The sequence below is a fragment of the Platalea leucorodia genome (assembly GCF_965183815.1).
Source record: "Platalea leucorodia genome assembly, chromosome: 17".
NCBI lineage: Eukaryota > Metazoa > Chordata > Aves > Pelecaniformes > Threskiornithidae > Platalea > Platalea leucorodia.
In genome coordinates this window covers 46,356-61,271 of record NC_138839.1, presented here as the reverse complement: position 1 = coordinate 61,271, position 14,916 = coordinate 46,356, and the positions used below count along the sequence as shown (strand labels likewise).

General features: G+C 40.3%; 1 protein-coding gene across 2 annotated transcripts in view; it reads left to right on the top strand.

Annotated features, from left to right (window-relative positions):
* The window catches only part of LOC309598473 (uncharacterized protein), a 30,333-nt gene that overhangs the window by 7,652 nt on the left and 7,765 nt on the right, over positions 1–14,916 (top strand). The window contains exon 5 of one of the 2 annotated variants that reach the window (XR_014230062.1): positions 11,671–11,818. The exons of the other annotated variant lie outside the window; for it this stretch is intronic. The gene's annotated coding sequence lies outside the window, so the exon portion shown is untranslated. Of the gene's footprint in view, positions 1–11,670; positions 11,819–14,916 lie in introns of those variants that run through there. 2 annotated transcript variants of the gene reach the window in all.

Genomic DNA, 14,916 nt, shown 5'->3' with positions numbered 1-14,916 from the left:
GGTGATATGCTGTGGGGCTTTGGCAATGGCCCCTATTCCTGATGGGCCCTCGCTGGGGCAGCCCCAGGTGTGGCCAGTGAGGCTGAGGATGGGGCTGGCCCTGCTGTGTGAAGGGGCTCCAGCTGTAAAGGAGGCTGCCTGGGCATGCCTGCTTGAGAAAGCTGATGAAGGGGAATGGGCTGAGGAGGGAGTCCTGCAGGCAGGTGCCTCCAGCAAGGAATGGCCAGTCTGTGTGGTGAGGAAGGATCCCTCCGAGCTGTCCCTGACAGGGCAGACACCAGCACACAGTGCTAGGAGCTCAGTGCCTCTGTTGGCTATGTGGGTGAGCCACCAGGTATTGAGGAAGCCTTGTGGATGAGGAGCATAGAGGTGTCCGCTGCATGCTGCTGAATGGGCGAGGGTCCGGCATGCAGCACTGCAGAGGAGGAAGGGGCAGAGGCAGAGAGAGAAGCGTCGAGGCGATGAAGGTCTCCTGCTGGCACCAGGAGCTGTGGTGAGTCACGCGTCCTCTCCTCTGCATCCTGGCCCATCTCTGCCACCCTTCTCCAGATGTCTGCCTGCCTCCCTTTCTCGGTCTCCCTCTCTGCCCACCTACCTGTATGGCTCCCCAAAACTTGTTATTCTTCTGCCAACTCTGGAGAATACCCCGTTGCATTTTAAATTTTTTCTATGTGTGTCTCTAGCCAGCTCCCTCTCCCTATTATTTAGTTTTTCTGCACTGCCTTGTAGCCTATTACTTTTAAACTTTCATTTCTATATCTCCTCCCTATCCAGCTCCCTGACCCTATCTTTTTTAATATCTCCCTCTGCTCTGTACCCCATTGCTTTTCAAACTTTCTTTCTATGCCTCCCTCTATTTGGCTCCATTTTGCTATTTTTAATTTCTTCTCACTCTTTCCTTCACCCTGTTTGTTTTAAAATGCCTTTATATATATGTATGTCTCTCACCAGCTCCCTGGCCTTATTTTTTAATTCTCGCCTGTGCGAATTGTATCCCATTGCTTTTTGAATTTTCTTTCTATTTGTCCCTCTATCTTCCACCCTGTCCCTGTTTTAAAATTCTTTCCTGTGTTTCCTGTACCCCGCCACTTTCTGTGTATCCCCTTATTTGTCTCCTTGTCGTTATTTCTTAATGTTTTCCTATTTGTCCTGTACCCCGTTGCTTTTTAAGTTTTATTTCTGTGTCTCCCACTATGCGGCTCACTGTCCCTATTTTTTTAATCCCTCCCTTTGGTTGGGGAAGGGTCTGTCCAGGCATGCCTGCCTGAGGGAGCTGATGAAGGGGAGCTGTCCAAGGAGGGAATCCAAGGGAGTCCTGCAGGCGGTTGCCTCCAGCAATGAATGGCCAGTGCCTGCAGCGAGGAAGCATCCCTCCGAGCCGTCCCTGACAGAGCGCACTACCAGCACGCAGTGCTGGGAGCTCAGTGCCTCCATCGGCTGCACGGGAGAGCCGCCGGGAAGCTTGGTGGTGGAGGAGTGTTGAGGCACCTGCTGCCGAGGCAGACAGAAAAGCGTCAGGGCAGTGAAGGTCTCTTGCCGGTGCCAGGAGCTGCGTTGAGTCGCGTGTTCTCTCGTGTGCATCCTGGTCCATCTCTGCTGCCCTTCCCCAGATCTCTGCCTGCCTGCCTCCCTGCCTGTCCCTGCTTCTGTCTCCCTCTCTGCTGGCCCACCTACCTGTCTGGCTCCCCAACGCTTGTTACTCTGCTATGAACTCTGCCCTGTACCACTTCACCTATTAATTTTTTTCTGTTTCCCTCTTTCTGGCTCCCTCTCCCTATTTTTTAATGCTTTCCTGTATTTTTTGTACCCCATTGCATTTTAATTTCTCTCTCTACATTTCCCTCTCTCCAGTGCCTTGTCCCTATTTTTTAATTCCTCCCTCTGTCCTGCACCCCATAGCTTTTAACATTTTCTTTCTATGGTTCCTTCTATCCATCTTCCTGTCCCTGCTTTTCTAATATTCCCATTTCTTGTACCTGATCACTGTTTAAATTTTCTTTCTATGTTGTCCTCTATCCATCTCCCTGTCCCTATGTTATAATTCTTGTCTATGTTTCTTGTACTTAGTTGCTTTTTAAAACTCCTTCTAGGTCTCTCTCTATCAGGCTTCCTTTCTTGATTTTTAAAATTCTTCCCTCTATTTCTTGTACCCCATTGCTATTTGATGTCTCTTTCAAGAATTCCTTTTATCTGGCTCCCTTTCCCTGAATTTTAATTCCTCCCTTTCATCTGCATACCTCCTCGCTTTTAAAATTTCCTTTCAATATTTCCTTCTATTGTCATCCCTGTTCCTATTTTTTAATTCTTTCCTATATTTCTTGTAGCCTGTTGCTTTTTAAAATTTCTTTCTATGTCTCCCGCTATCTGATTCCTTGTCCCTATTTTTTAATTCCTCCCTCTCTGTCTTGTACCCAGTTGCTGTAAAAAATTTCTTTCTATGTCTCCATTTATGTAGTTTCCTGTTCTTCTTTTTATTTTTTTTTCTGTCAGTACTCTGTCAATTTAAAATTTTGTTTTATGGCTACTTTTAGCCAGTTTACTGTCTTTATTTTCTAATTCTCTCCTGTCTGTCCTGTACCCTGTTGCTGCTTCAATTTTCTTTCTATGTCTGCTTTTATCAAGCTCCCTATCCATAGTTTTTAATTCTTTCCTGTGTTGTGTACCCTGTTGACTTTAAAATTTACTTTTATGTGTCTCTAGTTTTTTCCCCATTCTTGTTTTTTGATTTATTCCTGTCTTTCCTTAAAGCCATCACATTTTACATTTTCTTTCTACGTCAAAGTTTATCTACTTTGCTGTCCCTAATTTTTGTTTTCCTGTCTATCCTGTACCCTGTAGCTTTTAAAATTTTCTTTCTGTCTCCTTTAACCAATTCACTGTCTTTTTTATTTGTTTCTCATCTGTCTTGCACCTAATTGCTTTTGAAATTTTCTTCCTATGTCTCTCTGTATTTTTCTCCCTATTCTTATTTTGTAACTTTTCCCTTGTCTTTCCTTAATGCCTCCGCTTGTATAATCTTCTTCCTATGTCTCTCTCTATCACCCTACCCTTATTTTAATTTTTCTTCACATCTTAATGCCTTTGCTTTTAAAATTTTCTTTCTATGTCAAGTTTTAACCAGCTTTCTTTACCCATTTTTAATTTTTTTCCTCCTTGTCTTTTACCCAGTTGCTTTTAAAATTTTCTTTCTGTGTCTACTTTAACGATTTTACTGTCTTTATTTTTAAATTTTCCCCTGCCTGTCCTGAACCCCGCTGTTTTTTTAATTTTCATTCTATGTCTATTTTATAAAGATCCCTATCTGTATTTTTTAATTTATTCCTGTGTTGTGTACCCTGTCACTTTTAAAGTTACATTTCCATGCGTACTTTAACTTAAAAAAAAAAAATCAAATTTTCTTTCTCCATCTCTTTTAATTTGCTGTCCCTATTTTTGAATTTTTCCCTTCATTTCCCTAATCCTCATTGCTTTAAAAATGTTCTTTCTATGCCTACTTTTTTCCCTTCGATGTCTTTACTTTTAATTATTTCTTCTCTTTCTTCAGTGCCCTCACTTTTAAAATTTTATTTCTACATCTCTGTTTTAGTTTGCCATCACTGTTTATTAACTTTTCCTTATTTCTTTAATCACCATTGCTTCTAAATTTTTCTGTCTGCTTTTATTCCAATTGTTGTCTTTAATTCTTTCTTGTCTTTCCTTAGTGCCCTCGCTTTTTAAAATTTTGTTTCTGCATCTCTGTTTTAGTGCACTGTCCCTAATGCTCATTGCTTTTTAAGTTTTCTTTCTATGCCTACTTTTATTCTGTTCACTGTCTTTATTTTTAATGATTTCTTGTCTTTCCTTAGCACTGTTGCTTTTAAAAATTTCTGTCTATGTCTGCATTTTAGTTCAATGTTGCTGCTTTGTACTGCTTTCCTCCCTTAATCCTTTGGCTTTTAAAATTTGTACTTGCATCTTGTTTGCTGTCATTAATTTTTAATTATTCTTTCTTGTTTTTCCTTAGTGCCATCACTTTTTAAATCTTCTTTTCCATCTCCATTTTAGTTCACCAATGCAATTTTAAAATTTTTTCCTTATTTCCTTAATCACCATTGCTTTTAAAAGTTTGTCTGTTTTTATACCATTTCCTGTCTTTATTTTGATGTATTTATCCTTAATTATTTTTTGTCTTTCCTTAGTGCCCTACCTTTTAAAATTTTCTTTCCACAGCTCTCTTTTAGTTTGCTTTCTTTTTCTTTTAGTTTTCTTTCTATGCCTACTTTTATCCTGTTCACTGTCTTTATTTTTTAACGATTTCTTGTCTTTCCTTAGTGCCTTTGCTTTTTAAAATTGCTATTTATGTCTGTGTTGTAGTTAGCTGTCACTATTTTTAGTGCTTTCCTTTCTTAATCTTAATATTTGGTTTTTCCTTTTTTCCTTTCTTAATCTTGATCATTGGTTTTTAAAATTTTCTACTTTTATCTCCTTTGCTGTCATGAGATGTTAATTATTTTTTCTTGTTTTTCGTTACTGCCATTGCTTTTACAATTTTTTAATTCTACATCTCTCTTTCAGTTCACAGTTTCGATTAATTTTTTTCCTTATTTTCCTTAGAGTTTGCCATTGCTGTTTTTTCATTTGCTCAATATGGCTTTAATCTCCATTGCTTTTAAATTTTCTGTCTCCTTTTATCCCCTTTGCTGTCTTTATTGTGCTGTAGTTAATTATTTCTTGTCTTTCCTTAGGGCCCTCCCGTTTTAAATTTTCTTGCTCCGCCTTTAGTTTGCTGTCCCTAGTTTTTAGTTCCCTCCCCTTCTTTTCCCTAATGCTCATGGCTTTGCAAATTTTCTTTCTATGCCCGCTTTTCTCCTGTTCACCGTCTGTAGTTTTGAATGATTTCTTGTATTTCCTTAGTGCATTTTTTATTTTATTTCTGCATTGTAGTTCACTGCTGCTGTTTTTTAGTTCTTTCCTTTCTCCGTCCTTTGGCTTTTAAAATGTTCTACTTTTATCCCATTTGCTGTTGTTAGTTTTTAATTGTCCTTTCTTGTCTTTCCTTAGTGCTATTGCTTTTTAGATTTTCTTTCATCATCTCCATTTTAATTCAGTGATGCTATTTTTGAATGTTATCCTTATTTCCTTAATCACAGTTTCTTTTAAAGTTTTCTGTCTCCTTTTATTCCATTAGCTGTCATTATTTCCCTGTATTTATAATTTAATTATTTCTTGTCTTTCCATAGTGCCCTCACTTTTTAAATTTTCCTTCTCCATCTCTTTAAGTTCGCTGCCACTATTTTTTAATTTTTCCATTTATTTCTCTAATTCCTGTTACTTTTTAAAATTTTCTTTTATCCTGTTCCCAGTCTTTATTATGCTGTTCTTTTAATTACTTCTTGCCTTTCTTTAGTTCCTTTGCTTTTTATATGTTCTATTTTAATCTGTTCTAGCCTGCTGTCTCTATGTTTTCATTTTTCCCTTATAGCCCCCTTTTAAAATGTTTTTTCTATGCTTACTTTTATTACTTTTGATGCCTTTATTTTTTAATTATTTCTTCTCTTTCCTTGGTGCTGTTGCCTTTAAAATTTTGTATCTATGTATGCCTTCTATTTTGCTGTTTCAATTTTTTAGTTTTTTTCTCTCTTAATCCTTTGGCTTTTAATATTTTCTACTTTTATCTCATTCGCTCTCTTTATTTTTAAAGTGTTTTTTCTTTTTTTTCTTTAGTGCCATCTCTTTTTTTAAATTTTCTTTTTATGTCTCTCTCTCTTTTAGTTCGATGCTGCTATTTTGTAATGTTTTCCTCATTTCCTTAATCACCTTTCTTGTTAATATTTTTTGGTCTACTTTTACCCCATTCACAGTCTTTATTTGTCTACCTGTATTTTTTAATTATTTCTTGTCTTTCCTTAGTGCTGTCGCTTTTTAAATTTTCTTTCCACGTCTCCATCTTACTTTTCTGTCCCTATTTTTTAGTTTTTCCCTTGATTTCCTGAATCCTTCTCACTTTTTAAAAGTTCTTTCTATGCCTACTTTTTTCCCCTTCACTGTCTTTTAAAAATGATTTATTTTCTTGCTTCTTTGCCATAATTTTTTAGATTTTGTTTCTTTCCACTTCCTTGTTGTAGTTTAATGTCGCTATTATTTTTTCTTTATTTCCTTAATTCTATTTGCTTCTAATATTTGCTGTCTACTTTTATTCTGTTGGCTGTCTTTATTTTTAAATTATTTTTTGTCTTTCCCTAGTGCCTTTGCTTTTAATTTTCTTTCTACATCTCTGGTTTAGTTCACTGTCCCTATTTTTAAATTTTTCCATTTTATTTCCCTAACCCCCCTTGCTTTTCAGATTTTTCTACTTCTATCTCATTCACTGTCTTTATGTTTCTGTCTTTTCTTTTAATAATTTCTTGCCTTTTGTTAGTGCCCTTGCTTTTTAGAGTTTCTTTCTGCATTTATTTTAGTTCACTGTCCCTATTTCATACTTTTATCCTTTATTTCCCTAATTCCCCTCTGCTTATTAAATCTTCTTTCTATGCCTACTGTTATTACCTTTGAATTTTTTTAATAATTTCTTCTTAGTGCTGTTACTTTAAAAATTTTATTTTTACATCTCTGTTTTAGTTTGCTGTCCTTATGTCATAATTTTTCCTTTATTTCCCTAATCCCTGTCGCTTTTAAAATTGTCTACTTTTATTCCCTTTGCAGTCTTTATTTTGCTGTCTTTTCTTTTAATAATTTCTTGTCTTTCCTTAGTGCCCTCGCTTTTTCAATATTCTTTCTCCATCTCTGAGTTTGCTGTCCCTATTTTTCAATTTTTCCCTCTATTCCCCTAATTCCCCTCTGCTTATTAAATGTTCTTTCTATGCCCACTTTTATTTCCTTTGCTGTTTTTTAAAAAAATATTTTTTCTTTCATTAGTGCCGTTGCTTTTTAAATTTTCTTTCCACATCTGTTTTAGTTCACTGTCCCTGTCTTTTAATTTTTCCCTTTATTTCCCTAATACCCATCACTTTTAAAATGTTCTTTCCCTGTCTACTTTTTTCTCTTCGATATCTTTATTTTTAATTATTTCCTTAGTGCCTTTGATTTTCAATTTTCTTCCTATGTCCCCGTGTCAGTTCACTGCCCCTACTTTTAATTTTTTTCCTCTATTTCCCTAAACTCTGTTGCTTTAAAAATTTTCTGTCTACCTTTATTCCGTTCACTGTCATTATTTTTTAATTATTTCTTGTCTTTCCTTAATGCGGTCGCTTTTTACAATTTCTGTCTCTCTGCATTTGTTTAGTTTGCTGTTGCTATTTTTTTCTTTCCTGTCTTAGTACCTTGGCTTTAAAATTTTTGTTTCTATGTCTACTTTTATCTAGTTTGCTGTCTCTGTGTTTAATTTTTTTTCTGTTTGTCCTCTACCCAGTTGCTTTTGAAATTTTCTTTCTATATCTACTTTGATCAAGCTCCCTATCCTTACTTTTTAATAGTTTTCGGTCTGTTGTGTACCCTGTTGCTTTTAAAATTTACTTTGTATGTGTCTCTCTCTTTGTCCCCCTTTCTTTATTTTGTAGTTTTTTCTTGTCTTTCCTAAGAGATGTGGCTTTTATTTTTCCTATTTCTAATTTTATCCCATCCAATGTGCTTATTTGTTAATGCTTTCCTGTCTGTCCTACAGCCTGTGCTTCACTTCATCTATTTTCTTCGTACGTCTGTATTTAGATTGCCATCTCTATTTTTTTCATTTTCCTGTCTCTTTATCCCTTGGCTTATAAAATTTTGTTTCTATATGTAATCTGGTTTGCTGTCCCTGTTTTTAGTTCTTTGCTGACTGTCCTGTACCTCTTTGCATTTTCAAGTTTCCTTCTAGGTCTACTTTTATCAACATCCCTATCCCTGTTTTTTAATTCTTTCCTGTCCCATCCTTTTTGAATTTTTCTCTTTCTCATCTTTTACTCAGTTTTCTCTCCCTATTTTTAATTTTTTCTGCTTTTCCTTACCCTGTCGCTTTTAAAATTTTCTTTTTATGTCTCCATTTATCTAGTTCCCTTTCCCTTATTCTTAATACTTTCCTGTCACGTACCATGTGGCTTTTAACGTTTTATTTCTATGTCTCCATTTATCTAGTTCCCTGTCCCATTTTTCTTTCCTGTGTTTCCTGTAGTCCATTGTTTTTTATTTTCCCTTTCAAATCTCCCTCTACATAGCTCCCTTTAACAATTTTTTACATTTCCTGCCTCTCTGTCCTGTTCCCTTTCTATTTCTCGCTCTGTCTTACATTCTCTAATTTTTAGTTCTTGCCTATGTTTGTTGCTTTTTAATTTCTATTTCTATGACTGCCTCTATCCAACTTCCTGTCACTTCTTTTTACTTCTTTCTGCTTTTTCCCCCTTTTGTAGTTTCCTCTCTGTCTCCCTCTATCCGCCCCCCCCCAGCTGCCTGTGTGTCTCTTATTCTCTCTGTCCCTCTCTGCTGTTCCTGTTGTTCTGCTCGGTCCCTTCTGTCTCTCTCCCCTGCCCCCTATTGCTCCATCTCCCTGTTCCTGTGGTTCTCTACTTCATCTCCCCATCCTCCTCCTCGCTGCACTCCATTTCCCTTTCTCTCAACACCCTTGTGCGGTTCCCCGTCCCTCTCTTGTTCCCAGCATCCCGTTTTCTGGCTCCCTGTCCTACACCTCTTCTCTACCTCCCTCTGTCCTTCCTTCTGCTTTCCTCTTCCCTCTTTTCCCTCTGTCCCACTGCCTTTGGGCACCAAGCCTTGTAGCCAGCTCATTGCTGGGATTTCTGATGGGCAGGAAGGAACAAACATTTGCTGCCTCCTTTGTGACCCCAGATGTGTTTCCAGCCACTGGCCTCTGGGTGAGTGGCTGTGGTTGGGTCCAGGGGATGCAGTGATGTGCTGTGGGGCTGGGGTGATGACCTCAGTTCCTGATGGGTTCCAGCTAGGGCAGCCCAGGTGGGACCCATGAAGTGAAGATGGGGCTGGGCCAAGGGTTTAAAAGGGCTGCAGGTTGGGATGGGCTGGGCTAACCCCAGGTGCAGCTGAGGATGGGGCTGGCTCTGCTGTGCCAAGGGGCTCTAGCTGGTGAGAGGGCTGCCTGGGTACATCTGCCTGTGGGAGCTGGCTGAGGAGTGAAACAAAGGGGCTTCCACAGACAGCTGTCTCCAGCAAGGAAGGGCCGGTCCCCACAGCAAAGAAGGATCCCTCCCAGCCATCCCCGACAAAGCGCACCCCCAGCACATGGCGCCGGGAGCTCGGTGCCTCCGTTGGCCTCACATATGAGCCACTGTGCACCTGGGAATCCTCATGGGAGTGGAGCGTTGGGGCACCCACTGCCTACTCCTGGGTGGGCAAGGGTAGGGCAGCCAGCCCTGTAGAGGAGGAAGGGGTAGAGGCAGAGAGAGAAGTCTCGGGGCGGTGAAGGTCTGCTAGCGCCAGGAGCTGCAGTGAGTCGCACATCCCCTTCTGTGTGTCCACGCCCATCCCTGCCGTGCTTCTCCAGATATCTGCCTGTCCCTGCCTCTGTCTCCCTTTTGGGCTGCCTGGCTCCCCAAAGCTTTTTGCTCTGCTGCTAGCACTGTCCTGTACACCGTTGCCTTCTCCATTTCTTTTCTGTGCCTCTCCCTTTCCGGCTTCTCATCTGCTACTGTTTCATTCTTTCCACACTACCTTTTTCCCAATTGCTTGTGAAAAGTGCATTTCTAGGTCTCCCTCTACCCAGCGACCTGTCTCTGTTTTCAGACTCCCTTTGCTCTACACCCCAACACTCTTCCCATGTCCTTTCCCTGAGGCTGTTGATCTGGCTCCCTCTCCTGATACTTAACTTCTTACCCGTATGGCCAGTACCCCATTGCTTTCTAGTTTTTCCTCTATGTCTCCATTTATCCAGTTCCATGTCCGTGGTTTTTATTTCTTCCTGCATGTTCTCTACTTCATAGCTTTTAAAATTTTGTTTCAATGTCTTTAGTTTGCTGACCCCATTTTTAATTTTTTTCCCTCTCTGTTCTTAGTCCCTTTGCTCTTTAAATTTTCTTTCTACATCTCCGTTTTAGTTCACTATTGCTACTTTTTAATTTTTTCCTTATTTCTTTAATCACTGTTGATTTTAATATTTTGTCTACTTTTATTCTGGTTTCTGTCTTCATTTTTTAATTTTTTCTTGTCTTTATTACTCCCTTTGCTGTTTAAATTTTCTTTCTACACCTGTTTTAGCTCACTGTCCCCATTTTAAAATTTTTCTATTTCCGTGTTGCCCATTGCTTTTAAAATATTCTTTCTACTCCTACTTGTTTTCCATTCGCTGTCTTTTTTTAATTATTTGTTGTCTTTTCTTAGTGCCGTCACTTTTTTAGATTTTCTTTCGCTGTCTCCATTTTAGCTCCCCATTGCTATTTTTAAATTTTTTCTTATTTTATCCCTGTTGCTTTTAAAATTTTCTGTCCACTTTTGTCCCATTTGTTGTCTTTATTTCGCTGTCTTTATTTTATAATTATTTTTTGTCTTACTTCAGTGCTCTCGCTTTAAAGACTTTCTTTCCACATCTCCATTTTAGTTCACTGTTCCTATTTTTAAATTTTTCCCCTTTATTTCCCTAATCCCCCTCACTATTGAAATATTCTTGCTATGTTTACTTTTATTCCCTTTTTTGTTTAATTATTTCTTGTCTTTCCTTAGTGTCCTCGCTTCTTAAATCATCAATTTTCATTTGCTCTCCTGATTTTGTAATTTCTTCCTTTATTTTGCTAATGCCTATCGCATTTTTAATATTGTTTCTATGCCTACTTTTATTCCCTTTGCTGTCTTTTTTTATAATTCCTTGTCTTAGTGCTATTGTTTAAATTTTATTGTATATTTTTATTTTCTGTTCTTATTTTCTTTGCACACGGTGGCATGCCCCCACGGCAGCCTTTGTGCATGGTGGCAGAGCCCCCAGTCCCATGCCAGCCTTAGCACGTTGTGGCATCGTTGTTTCCAGTAAGGCTTGCTTTCTCTGTTCAGTGCTTTGCATGCTGTAAGTTTAAGGCAGATGAGCGAAATAGCTGCTGCTCCTCCTGCAGCCTTTATGCCATCTGGTGGTTTGTCCCTCCCCTTTCCCAGGGGGTGGGTGGGAAGGGTGGTGGGCAGGGCCAGGGGTATATGAGCTGCAGCCTCATCTTCGGGAGCTCATTCTGCTCCTGGACTTCTTTGGTGTCAGTACTCTGCTGTTCCTTCAGTTGACTGCAGATTTTGACCTGCCTCAGTTATCTAGGCAGGTGTGTTTTGACATTTAAAGAAGCACAGGTGTCTGTCTGAGGTAAGGGCTTCAGGACCAGTCAAGGTTCCATAGCATATATAGTAGAAAGTATACTTGCATGCAGCTTTGTGGTTTTGTTTTTTTTTTTTTTTTTTTTTTTTTTTCAGGTCAGTAATTTTGATTGGGTGTTCAGGGGTGGCAAGATGGTTCAATAGTCTTGTTTTGTTTGTTGTGTTTTTTTTTTTTTTTTTTAATTCTAAGTGCATTATATTTTTCTGGAATTCCTGATTTTGTTGAAGATAGAACCTTGTTTTTCTCACCAGTTTTTCCATGCAAGTTGTTGACACCATCTCTTAATAGGAGTGATGGTGAGATGATCTAGCAGGGGTTAAGGTGGTCATCTTGTATGCATCTGTATGTGGAGTTTTAGCATTTTTCAAGAAAGCAGCAGGGTCATAAAGTGTAGTGTCTTTCAGGTTACGGAACCGTTCATCGTCTTTCTCGATCGCCGACAGAGTACCACGTTGTCCCTGGAACCTCTGCGGATTGCAATAGGCCCCTTCTAGATTATAAGCTTCAGGACTTCACTGATTTTGTGGGTCTGTTCCAGAGCCTGGAGTCTGTGGGAAGATGAAAGATAAGCCGGGCTCACAGAACATGGGGTGCAGCTTGGAAGAGCAGCTCCCGAGGAGTGGCCGACACAGGGGGTTCAGGGGTGCAAATACAGGGCAGAAACTGTCGGGAAGGAGTGGGCTTCCTTCCCTGCCACGTCAGGAGAAGAGAAGGTGTTTCGCAAGTTTTGGGAGCGGGGGATGGTTGGGAAAGGGAGGCAGGTTCATGAGCCTTTCTCAGATGGGTTTTGCAGTTTTATTTGGGTTTTGCCGAGGTCTGTTCTGTTTTTGTCTCTCCATGGCCGACGGGAGATATGACGGAGTTACGAGGGATGCGGCGTAAACTGTCCAGGCCTCCACCTCACAACATGCAGGGGCGAACGTCAGACAAGTCTCGTCTCGTAAACCATGGGGTACATTAAGGTACATGTGGCAATTAAACACGGACTCTGCATATGAGTTGAGGCGAAGACAAGTGAAGATGACGATGACACTTTATTTTTACAATCTATCCCTTTTATAATATGATCTAGCATTCACGAGCAAGCAAAACCCATTTTATTGGCTACTGTCTTGCGTCCGCACGTCTCTTCAGCGTTACTTATTGGTTCTTCAAGCTGGTGCACACGAATTCCTCTTTCAGGGATGTATCCAATCTCATCCTTATTTTTCTGCCTCTAAGTTTCACAAACTTGTTTGTAACAAGCCTCAAGGGCACAGCTGCATCTTGTCAAAGTAAAACAGCCTCTCATTTATTCCCACAGGTACAAAAAAAGATACCCTCTGGAACTCTCGGGTGTCCGCTCCTCCGTGCCTCTTTCTCACTTCATTCCCCGAGCTAATTTTTGCATCTGTCCCTTCACCATCCATCAGGACATCACAGAAACTGTTACTTAGAGGCATTGACTGGGCACTTATTTCCAGCGCAGGCTTGTGTCGCCGTCTTCCCTTTCCTTCCCCTCTTCTGGAGAAGAGGATGTGTATTATTTGTGCTTTTAAAAATCTCCACGGAGCACCACGTCTTTTATCGCAGTCCTGGACACGCAAGATTTTTCTATTATTCTCTTTTTGCCCTTTTCCTTGAGCGCCCAAGGAGGCTTGCTCTAGTGTCAGTCATGACAATGATGTTCTTGGGTATAGTGTTTTTAGCACCGGTTTCTGTAGCCGTAAGGTGTCCGTTTCAGATCTCTGAGTCACCGTGTCATGCCATTGCGGTTTCTCCATCGTCAGACTGCCGCTGTAATTCCCTAAGGGGCTTTGGAGGTCGCCGGGCTTGAGGGTCTCCTCAATTGGAGGAGATTTTCAGAATGGAAGTCTTTCCCATTCAAAGAAGTTGTGTTTTATGAACTCCCCATCAGAGTGGGGATCTTCAGAGATGATGCGCTTGGCAGTGGAAGTCAGCAGCAGCAAGACTTTCCACTCTCTTAAAAAAAAAAAAAAAGTCCGTTTGCTTCCAAAGACCCGAGCACAGCACGTCTTCCAGAAGTTGATGGCATCGCTGGTTCTCAGTTGCAACAGCCGAGATGTCATCAACACGCGTTCCTCTGCGTGCTTCGGCGCAGCCAAAAGCGTTAGCAAATCTGCCAGTCCTTTTTGGTAGCCTTACGCGTTGCAGCCCCGGGGATTGGATTCTGCCCCCAAAGTAAAACCGTATGGGGGATCTCTTCTGTCACGGATTTTTCTCTCCTAGATGTAACTTTAGGAAAAAAAAGTTAAAATTGGATCTACAAACTGCCTTGCGTTGTTTCAGCTGTAACTGCCAACTAGCTGTGGCGTACAATTGCTTAGGTGTGTTTAAGCAGTTAGGTATTCGTTCTGAACGTTGACCAGGAGAGGCAACTGAACGTTACGGGGTGTTTTCCCCCCCGCTCTTTTGACGGAGTGCTCTGAAGTACTTTCTGTCTGGCTTTCAAGGGTGCATTTCCCTGGCAGTTCAGCAGCATCTCTCTTGGGCGGCGCGGCTGGCCAGATGTCGCTCCTAATGACGTAAGGCGCAAAAAACCCCTGGTCAAATGATAACTGCATATCTTGGAGACAGATAATCTACTGGTATCGATTCACAGCTGTGCAAGTTAAATTAACGCCAAAGGAAAATCCAGTCCTTCTCCAGCAGAAGTATTTTTATTGGATGTTTATAAACACACGCACAGCTTTTTTAGTATGAAGCGAATTGCTGCGATTTGTCCTTTGCTTTTCCTTTTCCCCTCGAAAGCGTTACGCTTCGCTTCCAGCTTTGTTGACCGAGCCAGCAAGATGTGCAGCAGCAGCTGCGAGGGCCGTGGCTGTTGCGGCGGACCTGTAAGCGTAGATTCTGATTGCGGTATGCCCTCGTCCTGCAGCCTCGCAGGGTCGTCTCCCTGCAGCCGTGCCGTAAGGAAGGGGTGAGACGTTTTGCATTGCACTAGAGAAAAATCTCTCGCCTTTATATAGATAGATCGATAAAAAATTTCTATATCTATTATATTAAAAATATATATTATATATATATAAAATAATATTAATATACATAAAATTAACATATATATAAAAAAGGATTTCAAAATACAAACTTGTATCTGCTGTATTATATAAATTATTAAAAAATAATTTTCTATAATTTTCTGTCCCCGTATTAGTTCACCAATGTGATTTTTAAATCGCTTCCCGATGTTCTTAATCGCTGCTTCCTCTAAACACTTTCCCATCTCCTTTTGTCCTCTTTGCTGCCTTTATTTCCCTGTATTTCTGTTTTAATTCTTTCTTGTCTTTCCTTAGGGCCCTTGTTTTCTGAATTTTCCTTTGCCGTCCCTTTCGTTCGCTGTCCTGTTTTTTTAATTTTCCCATTTATTTCCCTAATCCCTGTGGCTTTTTCCATGTTCTAGGTTGACTTTTCCCCTTGGGGTTTAGCTGGGTTTAATTGTTTCTTCTCTTCCCTTAGTGCCCTGGCTTTCTAAATTTTCCTTCTCCGATGGAGCTCCCTGTCGCTATTTATTAAGTTTTTTCCTTATTTTTTCAGTCGCCCTTGCTGTTCAAAGCGTCCTGCTTTCGGCTGGCAGAGAGTTAAGGTTCTTCCTAGTAGCTGGCACAGTGCTGCCTTTTGGATTTCGGATGAGCATCATGTTGGTAACGCGC